This window comes from Poecile atricapillus, chromosome 9 (genome assembly GCF_030490865.1).
Source record: "Poecile atricapillus isolate bPoeAtr1 chromosome 9, bPoeAtr1.hap1, whole genome shotgun sequence".
Classification (NCBI taxonomy): Eukaryota; Metazoa; Chordata; class Aves; order Passeriformes; family Paridae; genus Poecile; species Poecile atricapillus.
In genome coordinates, this window is record NC_081257.1 from 6,966,823 (window position 1) to 6,978,781 (window position 11,959).

Genomic DNA, 11,959 nt, shown 5'->3' on the forward strand with positions numbered 1-11,959 from the left:
ACACTGATGAAATGTATGGCTGTGTTCATACAGTTACTGCCCTGCAATCTTCCAGCCCGTCTGATTTGCAGGGTGTGTTAGAATGGAGATCTCAGCCCTTGGCAGGCAGCATTCTGGGGGCAGCTGTGGGATCCTGCTGCTGAGCATTTCATGAAGCAGCTGCTGTTTCACTGCAATTTAGATTTCAGCATGTTCAGGGAGACAGCTGCTGCCTTTCATTTTTCTTAGTACACCAGGCTGCAGTAGGGAACATTTCTGTTGGAGCCAACATATGGTGGGGGGCAAGAGAATAGGAGGGACGTGAAGAATAGAGCTGCTGACTTGACCGTTGTGTTGTTCATTCATGATTGTTGGGAGCAGCAGCAGAATCAGAAGGGTTGAACCCTATTGATTGGTGTTGTGTTTTGTTTTGTGCAGAGGGCCCAAAGTTATTTTTTGTAGATCCGTAGAGATCAGTGAAGACAAAGTAGGTTGGGAAGACAGACGTAGATTATTGCTCGAGGTGAGTATGGAACATCTGTTCCCTGGTAACTGTGGCTGAATGCTGAGCATGGGGAGGGAACACGGCTATGGATGTGCATGCAAAATTAATTCAGGACCTCCAGAAGAGCCTGAAGCTTTGTAACTGTCAGGGAACAAAAGGTTGTTAGTATACTGGTGTGTGTAACATGATGTTGTGATGTCCAGCCAAGTAAACCACTGCATCTCTGTATGTTACAGGAGCAGCTAGCTAACTAGATGTAAGGGAAGTGTTTAAGAGGAACAGTGAATTTAGAGACTTCTGCGAGTAGTGGATTCAAAAACTTCGCCTAGGAATATGTTAGATCTTCATTAATTTCTGGATCGTCTTAGGAAGCATAGGAATTTCATACAGAAACTGAACCCAAACTAATAAACCCTTTCTTGAAAAGAATTGTGTCGTATTTGTTCCTTGAAGAAGTTGCCCAACAACATTACCTTTTAAATCCTTTCAAGGATCTAACAAGAAAAAATATTGGCAAACCCGGTTAGGCAGTGTTTCTGAGCTGGCGCTGATGCTCTCGGGTTCCGGGGAGCCACGGGAAGGCTCCAGTCCAGACTGTCCGGTCAGGCTGGGGCCATTGAGCTCCGGCTCGGCCCTGGAGGCTGTGAGGGCAATCAGCAATGTCAAAGGCCTCCCAGGCCTGGGCCAGGCTGGGCCAGAGCAGTGCCCCCAGCCCTCCAGGAGCCTACGGGCTCTGCCAAGCCCAAAAGGACACTGCCCCCTGCCCAGGGGCCTTGGCCTGACAGCCGTGCCCAGAGCAACAGAGCTGTCACACTCCCCACTGGTTCTGGTCACTGTCAGGCGCGAGCAACGCCCGTGGGTGCCCTGGGCAATGCAGGAGCAGCACAGGGGAACTTGCCAGGGCCTGGGGAAGCACAGGGGTCGGCCTGTACAGGACGACACAACACGCATGCTGCAGGAGACAGAGACAATGGCAGCGGGCATGAGCAGCTCTGTGGGGCTCTCAGCCCACATCATCGGCCCCAAGGGCTGCTCTGTCCCTGCCTGCGTGCCTGGCTGATGGGCAGGGCTGGAGGCCTTGGAGAGCAGCGGCCATTGCGGGCACGGGGCTCCCACCAGCTGCTCCCTGGCCCAGCTGGGCCCCACTTGAGGAGGAAGGAGGCTCCCAGCCCTGGCCTGGCTGAGCAGCTCCTGCCTGCCCCGGCCTCTGCTCTGGGCCCCACGCTGGCCACCCCGACAGCCCCTGGGCCAGGCTGTGGGAGGGGCTGCTTTGCCCTCACCTGGCTCCCTGCCATCAGAGCCCTCCTGCTCCCTGTCACACATGGCGGCTGTCAGTGCTCAGTCCCTGTCCAGGAACACCACGTTTACTCGAGGTGCTGGTCCTGTCTCTCTGTGGAGGGAAGAAGGGTGTGGGGAATTTGCAGGACATGCCCAGAGCCATGAGGGTGCTACTCCCTGGTCAGCCCTGCGTGAGCCCTGCTCCTGTCTGCCTTCTGCTCCTGTCGTCGCGTTGAGGAACACCGCCGTCTCCTCTGGATGTTCCTGCGCTGATTCTGGGAAGGGAGAGGCAGGTGAGCCTGCAGCAAGGGCCCAGAGGCCCGAGGTGTGGGGCCCCTCTGGTCCCTGGGCAGCTGCTTCCCTGCCTTACCTTCTCCTCCCGGTGTCAGGTCGCACTGACACACGGCCTGAGCCCAGCCTTCCCTTTTGGGGCCAAGGGAAATCTCTGCTCCTGGCCCCGGCACTGGGCGCTCTCTCAGCCAGTCAGGGAAGGTGATGCTTCACGAGAGAGGCATGAGCATTGCAGGAAAGCCTGCATCACTGCAGTCTTCCCAAAGGCCACCAAGAAGAAGCCAAGAAACTGCAGGCCCATCAGCCTCCTCCATCTCCCGACAGGTGACAAAACACCTCCCTCCTGGATGTCATCTCCAAAGCTCTGGAATAGCAGGAAGGGAAAACCATGCTTGAGGAATCTCATAGGCACCTCTGCTGCAGTGACTGGCTGGGTTTGTGTGGGTAAGAGCAGTGGCTGAGTTGTCAGCTGGAGCTTCAGCGAGGCTTTGTCCCTGTCTCCCATAATATGCTCCTGAGGCAGTTCAGGGAGAGTGAGGTGGAGAAGTGGACAGTGGAGCTCCAAACTCAGAGGGTTGTGACCTCAGGGGGCCGTGCTGGGGCCAGCCTTGTTTGCCTTATTCCCCAGTGACCTGGCAGAAGGGACGGAGCGCTCCCTCAGCACGTTTGCTGATAGCACAGAAGCGGGAGCAGGGGCTGATGCACCACAAGGCTGTGCTGCCCTCCAGAGTGACCTGGACAGGCTCGAGAGCCGAGCAGAGAGGGACCTAATGAAGTTGCTCAGGACAAAGCCTCTAGAAGAGCTCAAAGCTTTGCAATTGCCAGGCAGCAACAGCTCTTTTGTGTACTGGAGTGTATAAGGTCATGTGGTGATGTCCAGTCAGGGGAACCACTCAATCTCTGTAAGTTACAGAACCAGTTCCTTAACTAGGTAAAGAAAGTCTTTGAGGCAAACTGCAAATTCAGAAACTTCTCCTAATACGAAGCTGGATTTTCACAATTTTCTGGCATGCTGGATGAAGCACAGGGATTCCAAAAGGAATGTGAAAGCAAGCCAATAAATCTTCTTTTAGAGTTCACACGTGTTTCCTGCTTGTTCCTTGAAGAACTTACCAAAAATTGTTATTTTGAAGTCCATTCAAAGATCTAATAGGAAAAAATATTGGCCAAAAGTGTTAGGCTGTGTTTCTGAATAGGAACATGTTTCTTGTGTCAATTCAAGATTTGTACCAGGGTTTGGGGTTTTTGGTGTGTATGCTTTCAATGTAAGTTGCTTCTTTGCAGGACTTTGAATAATTAGACTTTTAATAATTAGATCGTGCACCAGAGACAACATTTTACTGCGTCCTGCTGTCCAGTGCTGAAAAGGGTTGAGGAAGAGTCGGTGGCTCTGTGTGTCGATGCATAACTTGCGGGAGCAGCACCGGAGCACTTCCCAGGGCCTGGAGAAGCAAACGGGTCCCTGGTGCTGAGGACAAAGGGTCCACAGCTCGGGATTGCATGGCTGAGCTCTTCTGGCTCCTTAAGCTTCAATGCCTTGCCGAGACACAGGTTCCCTGCAGAGCCCCGGGTGCAGCTTCCCAATTCTCCCCTTTTCCTCTGCCTCCACCCTGCTTCCTGGGTAAAGGCATTCCCTGGCACTGCACCTGCTGTGCCTCCCTCCTAGTTCAATGAAGGCATTGTTTTCCACCCAAGGGGGCTCTCCCCTGGAGACAGGAACATGGATGAACTCCCGGTGCCCCAGCATCAGGCAGGTGCAGGGTATCTCTGCTTGTCAGCCCCTGCCCTGTTTCCCTGGGATCCCGCTGACTGTTCTAGAAGTCAATGATCTGGACTTTGCAGGAGCGTGTTTGCAAAGGTGTGAATGTGAAAACTCTACAAGAACGGTTTGTGTGTGTCCCATCTTGACATTTTTCAATATAGTTGCTAGAAGGAAAGCATGGACAAAACTGGCAAAGTTCTTTAATGTGGGAAAAGCATTTGACTCCTGAGCTGAGTACTGTTGCAACCTCTCCAGTCAGATACAAGGTAATCTTTCATTGAAATTCCCGGGTTTCCATTGCGTCAGTGTAAAGCATGAGCTTTCTCAGCAGCTTAATACTAATTTTTCCACTTAATAGGAAATGTCAGATTCATTAGATCGTTAGATGACAGGAGAATTGAGGTTGGGAGGCAGCTGCAGTGGTCCCCAGCTTTATTTCCTGTTCCCAACGGTGACCAATCAGCACGGGCATGAAATCAGGTTCATCTCAGTTCACTGCAGAGAGGTCTTGAGGAAAATGTCGGTTCACCAAAGAGCAGGTTTGGAATCTGTGCAGTGCAAGAGACCCTGCACAAGCTCTCTGGGCAACCGACTGCCAGGGGCAGGAGCCCTGGCATGGCCGTGCCTGAACAGCACCTTTCTGCCAACAGTGCCACCCTCGATGGCTGCCCTGGGGCCTGGGATTGGACGCTGCACTTGCTGCAGGAGTCTCTGGCCTGGTTCCGTGCTGACCAAAGGCTTGGAACCATCTCAGAACCTCGGTTCCCAAGGGGGCGGCCTCAAGTGGTCGCCAGGCAAATGAGGCCATGGCTGCCTCAATCTTGGGAGCAAGATGCTGATGTCAGAGGAGTGGCCATTGTGACACGTGTGACCAAAGCCCCAAAAGGGAAGGCTGGGCTCAGGCCGTGTGTCAGTGCGACCTGGCAACGGGAGGAGAAGGTAAGGCAGGGAAGCAGCTGCCCAGGGACCAGAGGGGCCCCACACCTCGGGCCTCTGGGCCCTTGCTGCAGGCTCACCTGCCTCTCCCTTCCCAGAATCAGCGCAGGAACATCCAGAGGAGACGGCGGTGTTCCTCAACGCGACGACGGGAGCAGAAGGCGGACAGGAGCAGGGCTCACGCAGGGCTGACCAGGGAGTAGCACCCTTGTAGCTCTGGGCCTGTTCTCCAAACTCCCATCACTCTTCTCTCTCCCACAGAGAGACAGGACCAGCACCTGGCGGAGACAGCGGCGTTCCTGGACAGGGACTCAGCGCTGACAGCCGCCATGTGCGACAGGGAGCAGGAGGGCTCTGATGGCAGGGAGCCAGGTGAGGGCAAAGCAGCCCCTCCCACAGCCTGGCCCAGGGGCTGTCGGGGTGGCCAGCGTGGGGCCCAGAGCAGAGGCCAAAGGAGGCAGGAGCTGCTCATCCAGGCCAGGGCTGGGAGCCTCCTTCCTCCTCAAGTGGGGCCCAGCTGGGCCAGGGGGCAGCTGTTGGGAGCCCCGTGCCCGCAATGGCCGCTGCTCTCCAAGGCCTCCAGCCCTGCCCATCAGCCAGGCACGCAGGCAGGGACAGAGCAGCCCTTGGGGTCGATGATGTGGGCTGAGAGCCCCACAGAGCTGCTCATGCCCGCTGCCATTGTCTCTGTCTCCTGCAGCATGCGTGTTGTGTCGCCGTGTAGAGGCCGACCCGGACACCTGCGGAAACAGACGGGAGAAATACGGGATCTGTGCCCACATGTTCTGCCTGGTGAGTGGCTCCGGGCACTCCTGCCAGCATTGCAATGGGCAGTCCCTGCCACCCTGTTTTCATCACCTCTTCCCCTTTTCTGCAGTATTTTGCCACTCTTCTTGTCCGGCAAGAAAAGAAACGTGTTGGACTCCTGGGCTATCTTCCTGAAGATATCAAATGTGCAGTCAGGAGGGCGGCACAGAAGGTGAGAGCCTGACAAAAGAGCAGGGACATTTGTGCCAGGAGAGGCTGGCCAGAGCTTAGCCCAGACCCCCAGCAGGGAAGGCCGGCCATCCAGCCAGCTGTGGGACAAAGTCTGGCTCCCAGCAGCTCCACAGAGACCCTGGCACAGGCGCTTCCTCCACCAGCTGGCTCTGTGGGCTGAGAGCGGCCCCATCCTGCGCCCTGCCCACAGCCCTGGGGAGGCCCCCAGGCTGCCGCTGATGGGGCTGCTTGGCTCATTCCAGCACTGCTGCGTCTGCGGCCAGAGCGGGGCCACCATCATGTGCTGCGAGGAAAACTGCAACAGATGGTTCCACCTGCCCTGTGCCAAGGAGGGCGGCTGTGTCAATCACTACTTTGCCTCATACAGGTAGCTCCTCTCCCCTTCTGGCCACCCTCGGGGAAGGACCAAGTCGTTCTCATTATGCCCATCCTTTTGCCCCCAGGTCCTACTGCCCTGAGCACAGTCCAGAGCAGATCGTGCAGGCGACTCCAGAGCTGGGCACTGAATGCCCCATCTGCATGGAGCCAGTGGAGGAGAGAATGACCTTCAACACCATAGTGTGCCCGACGTGCCTAAGAGCCTGGTTCCACAGGGACTGCCTGCAGGTGGGAGCCATGCCCTCAGGCCTGGGACACAGCAGGTGCTCAGCAGCACCAGGGCCTTGCTCACACTGCTTCTGTTTGCCCTGCAGGGACTGGCCATGCGTGCTGGTCTTTTCTCCTTCCGTTGCCCCCTCTGCAGAGACCATGGGACATTCCTTCTCGAAATGTTCATCATGGGAATCCGCATCCCCTTCAGGTTGGTGTCCTTCTTCGGGGCTCACAAGTCAGGAGGGTGCAAGTGCTGTGCTGTGCCAGGCCCTGCCCCAGCAGTCCAAGCCCTGCCCCATCCAGGGAGTCTGGACTTCCGCTTCTCACGGGACTTGGAAAAGCATTGGAGGAAGAGCAGGGACACCCTGTTACGTCCATTGGGTCAGGGCAGCAGAAACACATCAGCTTTTCCTTTCCCCGTCAGTCAGCCAACATGGGAGGACAACGATGCCTTCGCGGATCTGAGAGTGCGGCACAGCAGGTGCAATGCCAGGGAATGCCTTTACCCAGGAGGCAGGGAGGAGGCAGAGGAAGAGGGGTGAGTTGGGAAGCTGCACCTGAGGCTCTGCAGGGAACCTGTGTCTCGGCAAGGGCTCAAAGTGGAAGGAGCCAGAGGAGCTCGGCTGCACAATCCCGTGCTGGGACACTTTGTCTTCAGAGCCATCAACCCGTTTGTTTTCCCAGGCCCTGGAAGCTGCTCCTGTGCCTCTCCTGTGCTGCCGAGGGCACCCACAGGCGCTGCTCTGGCCTGACAGCGAGGACAATCCGCTGGGAGTGTGACAGCTGTGCTGGTCTCGGCACGGGTATGAGGCAAATCAGGCGGGTGTCCCTGGGCTGGGGCCAGTGCCCAGGCCAGGCATGGCAAAGCCCATGGGCTCCTGGAGGGCTGGGGGCAGTGTTCTGGTCAGGCATGGCCTGCTCCGGGCCTGGCAGGCCTCTGACATTCCTGTTTGGCTTTACAGCCCCCAGGGATGAGCAGCCGGAGCTCAATGGCGCCAGCCGGATCAGACAGTCAGGACCGGAGCCTGCTCACGGCCTTTCAGAATCCGAGGCCATCAGGCCGAGCTCCAGCAGCGCAGTGCCATCGGGTCTGGCTCCCCAGTCCCCAACTCCAGGGACCAGCAGCCACAGAAGCCCCCGGCATGCACCTTCTTCCTTGGCAGACACCGGCAGCCCACGCACACCAAGGGCAAGATCCAGCAGCTGGACGGGCCCTGAGGACAGGGTCCATTCCAGACGTGCTGGGCCTGACCACAGGCGAAGGCGCTCTCACCAGCAGAGGCGGGCCTCAGATGGAGCCGTCCGGTCGCGGAGTCGCCATGACAGGAGCAGCAGGAGAACATCAAGTGCAGAGAGGCGCAGGCAAAGGGAGACACCATCGCGGGCTTCCCGCAGACACAGCCGCTCCCGGCAGCAAGCTCATGCCCAGAGTCCACCTGCCCGGTCGAGAAGTTGCCATGACAGGAGCAGCAGGAGAACGTCGAGGGCAGAGAGGCCCAGGCGAAGGGAGACGTCCTCAGGGACGTCCCCCAGACGCAGCCGCTCCTGCGTGCAGCGTCGGGCCTCAGATCAACCTGTCCGGTCCAGGAGTCGCCAGGACAGGAGCAGGAGGAGGACAGCAAGTGCTGAGAGGCCCAGGCGCAGGGGGACACCGTCGCGGACGTCGCGCTGGAGCAACCGCTCCCGCCAGCCACGTCGGGCCTCAACTGGGACCTCCAACAGCAGCACGTAGTGTCATCCTCTCTTTCTAGTCCCTCTGTTTGCTGCCATAAGTGAAGGTGAGAAGGGTCAAGACAGGCACCTCGGGATTTGCAGGTCTGTGGGAAAACCGAATTAGCTCTTGGCATTTCTATGGTTCTTGATTTCCATGTTACCATGTACTGTGAAGGGAAAAGTCACTTAAGGACATAGCTGATTAAAAAGGACACTCATTGCTGCCTTTAGACAGATATTTCCCCACTGCTTAGCCTTGAACGTGAACCAGTCCTTAATGGCTTGGATACGTTTAGGGAGACATGAAGAGCAAGGTGGCTCTTAGGGAAGCTGTCTTTGAAAAGGACATGTGTTGAGTGTCTATCCTTGATCAATCTCATTTCAGTAAAGCCTTTCTTCAGTAAAGCAGAGGGAGAAAGAAGAGAGTGAGACACTGCTTTAAGTGTCTGAAGAAATCGATTGCGACACTGCTGCTGATTTTAAAGACTTGCTTGGACCTTCAAAGATCAAACCGGAAAAGACAGTGGAAATAGGCTAGGACAAAGAGGATGCACAGGACTCTGCCCCAGACGACCGTCTGGGACCTTTGCCTGAAAACAACAGAACTCAGGAGTCCAGTGCTTTCCAGTTTTCCTTCTTTGGAGACACAGAGGAGTTGGGCATCAAAGAAGGTAACAGCAGAACCCTCCTAACGGAGCCATTTCTAAGGAACAGCTTCTGGCAGGCACTGTAGAGCAATATGGTGTGAAGAAGGTCACAATCCAGAGGATTTTCAGCAGCAGAAGTCAGTACTTCTGCTGAAGCATTTTGATCTTCATCTCTACTTGCCAAGGTTGTGGGAGATTAATGAGAGGTAACTCCTGCTTGCATCTCAGGAATTTGGAAAGGCACGCCTTGAGAAGGCATTGGGATTTTTGCAGAGCGGTGAAAAAGCTTCCCCTAAACTTCTCAAACAGGGAAAAAGGTGGCACAGCAGTCATACCAAGTTACATGGAAGCCAACAGGATTTTAAGGAAAATGTGTGTTAAGGTAGAGGGAGGAGCAAAATCCTGGAGTTGACCCCCAAGCTCCATGAACATTCTGTTAGTTACCGAATTCTATTCCTGGGCCTTCAGAAAAGTGAAACTGAATGACACTGAAGGATCACTGGGGTGTCCTAAGCTCAGATAAAATAAGGCCTTATGAAATGCAGATGAGGGAATATTTAATCAAGTCACAGTCAGGTAGGAATGAAAGGAAACCGTGCCCATTTATCCAAAATATTAAAAAACAACAACACAAAGCAACAAGCCCACCACACTTGTGCTGAATTCAGGAGCTATTCACTGTCTTCTGGAGGAGATGCTAAATGTTTAAGAATACCTAGGAGATGCCTAGAACAAAGTGGAATATCCTGGAGCAGAGCTACAGCTCAGAAAATCAGGGAGGAGAAGATTTTGTCCTTCCTAAATCTGTCTTCTTAATATGTAAATATTTCACTTGAAAAGAGGAATTTTTCCTGGCAAGCAGAGAAATAATCTGGTTCTGACTTGCTTTCTGTTTTGCTGCTGGTTTTGCAGAGCCTCACGTACTTGGAACGATAAAACCGGAAAACGTCAGGTGGCAAGAGGATTCACATTTCCAAGACATCCCGTCTGGGGCTGCTGATGAGCCTGAGATGTCAGAAATTGAAAAGCACCAAGAAAGGCAAGTTCCATTTGTATTTGTTGTCTACTTGGCTGTAGTAGTTGGATGCTGTGGGAATATTAATGGCAGCACTGAGAAAATGGGAAACTGACACTGCACACCTCTGAGCAATGAGAGCCAAAAGGCAAAGACACAGTCAGTTTTCTTGTAAAAAGTGGGGTTTTTTCATAGAAGGCTTTATTTGCATCCGGTGGAGTAGAGCTCTTCCATGTACACCATTTCTCTGAGGCACTACAGCTCTAACTCATGCTCAGGGCATTTGATAGGACCTTTGAGGATGCTAAAACCCCTTTGTACTTGTCTAGGTGTCTTTCTCTACCACGCACAGAAAGTGCTCGAGTTTTCTTCTTCTCCATAGATGATGAACGCCCAAGAGGTACAACACAACTTCTTCAGTCCCCTTTTGTCTATTTTTCCCTTTTAAACCCTTACAGGACTTGAGTAAGGAGGAAAAGATGCCTCCTGGTTATGAATGCTCTGTAGTCAAAATTTGCCATCCTTTCTTGTGGCCAAAGTTGTGGTAGAATCCCATGAGACAGTCCTGGTGCACAATAAAGGCTGAGCAGCTTTCTGCCTTTCCTTTCTTTCAGATAATTGCCTCATAGCGATAAGAACTTGTAGAGCTTAGCAAAAAAATAGTCACTAGACAGGTTACCGAGACATTTGGGATCCTTTCAGGTAGGTCTATCTCCTTTAACTTTTTCCTGTCTTTCTGCTGTTACCATTAGGAATGCCGAGTGTTCTTGTCAGCCACATATGTCCGTGCGGTTCTTCATCCTAATGAATCTGGGGCTTTCTCTTCTGAAGCCAGTGAATTTTCTATTTAAAAACAAAGGCAACAACAACAAAAGAAAACATACACAGCCCCCAAAAATTACACAGGCCACCAAAACAATTGCTTGTTCTATTTTGTAGACTATAGTCTCAAGTCAGGCTTAAATGACGTTCCTTTCTTGAGACTTGTTAGATAACACTGATGAAATGTATGGCTGTGTTCATACAGTTACTGCCCTGCAATCTTCCAGCCCGTCTGATTTGCAGGGTGTGTTAGAATGGAGATCTCAGCCCTTGGCAGGCAGCATTCTGGGGGCAGCTGTGGGATCCTGCTGCTGAGCATTTCATGAAGCAGCTGCTGTTTCACTGCAATTTAGATTTCAGCATGTTCAGGGAGACAGCTGCTACCTTTCATTTTTCTTAGTACACACCAGGCTGCAGTAGGGAACATTTCTGTTGGAGCCGACATGTGGTGGGGGGCAAGAGAATAGGAGGGACGTGAAGAATAGAGCTGCTGACTTGTCTGTTGTGTTGTTCATTCATGATTGTTGGGAGCAGCAGCAGAATCAGAAGGGTTGAACCCTATTGATTGGTGTTGTGTTTTGTTTTGTGCAGAGGGCCCAAAGTTATTTTTTGTAGATCCGTAGAGCTCAGTGAAGACAAAGTAGGTTGGGAAGACAGACGTAGATTATGCTCGAGGTGAGTATGGAACATCTATCTGTTCCCTGGTAACTGTGGCTGAATGCTGAGCATGGGGAGGGAACACGGCTATGGATGTGCATGCAAAATTAATTCAGGACCTCCAGAAGAGCCTGAAGCTTTGTAACTGTCAGGGAACAAAAGGTTGTTAGTATACTGGTGTGTGTAACATGATGTTGTGATGTCCAGCCAAGTAAACCACTGCATCTCTGTATGTTACAGGAGCAGCTAGCTAACTAGATGTAAGGGAAGTGTTTAAGAGGAACAGTGAATTTAGAGACTTCTGCGAGTAGTGGATTCAAAAACTTCTCCTAGGAATATGTTAGATCTTCATTAATTTCTGGATCGTCTTAGGAAGCATAGGAATTTCATACAGAAACTGAACCCAAACTAATAAACCCTTTCTTGAAAAGAATTGTGTCGTATTTTGTTCCTTGAAGAAGTTGCCCAACAACATTACCTTTTAAATCCTTTCAAGGATCTAACAAGAAAAAATATTGGGCAAACCCGGTTAGGCAGTGTTTCTGAGCTGGCGCTGATGCTCTCGGGTTCCGGGAGCCACGGGAAGGCTCCAGTCCAGACTGTCCGGTCAGGCTGGGGCCATTGAGCTCCGGCTCGGCCCTGGAGGCTGTGAGGGCAATCAGCAATGTCAAAGGCCTCCCAGGCCTGGGCCAGGCTGGGCCAGAGCAGTGCCCCCAGCCCTCCAGGAGCCTACGGGCTCTGCCAAGCCCAAAAGGACACTGCCA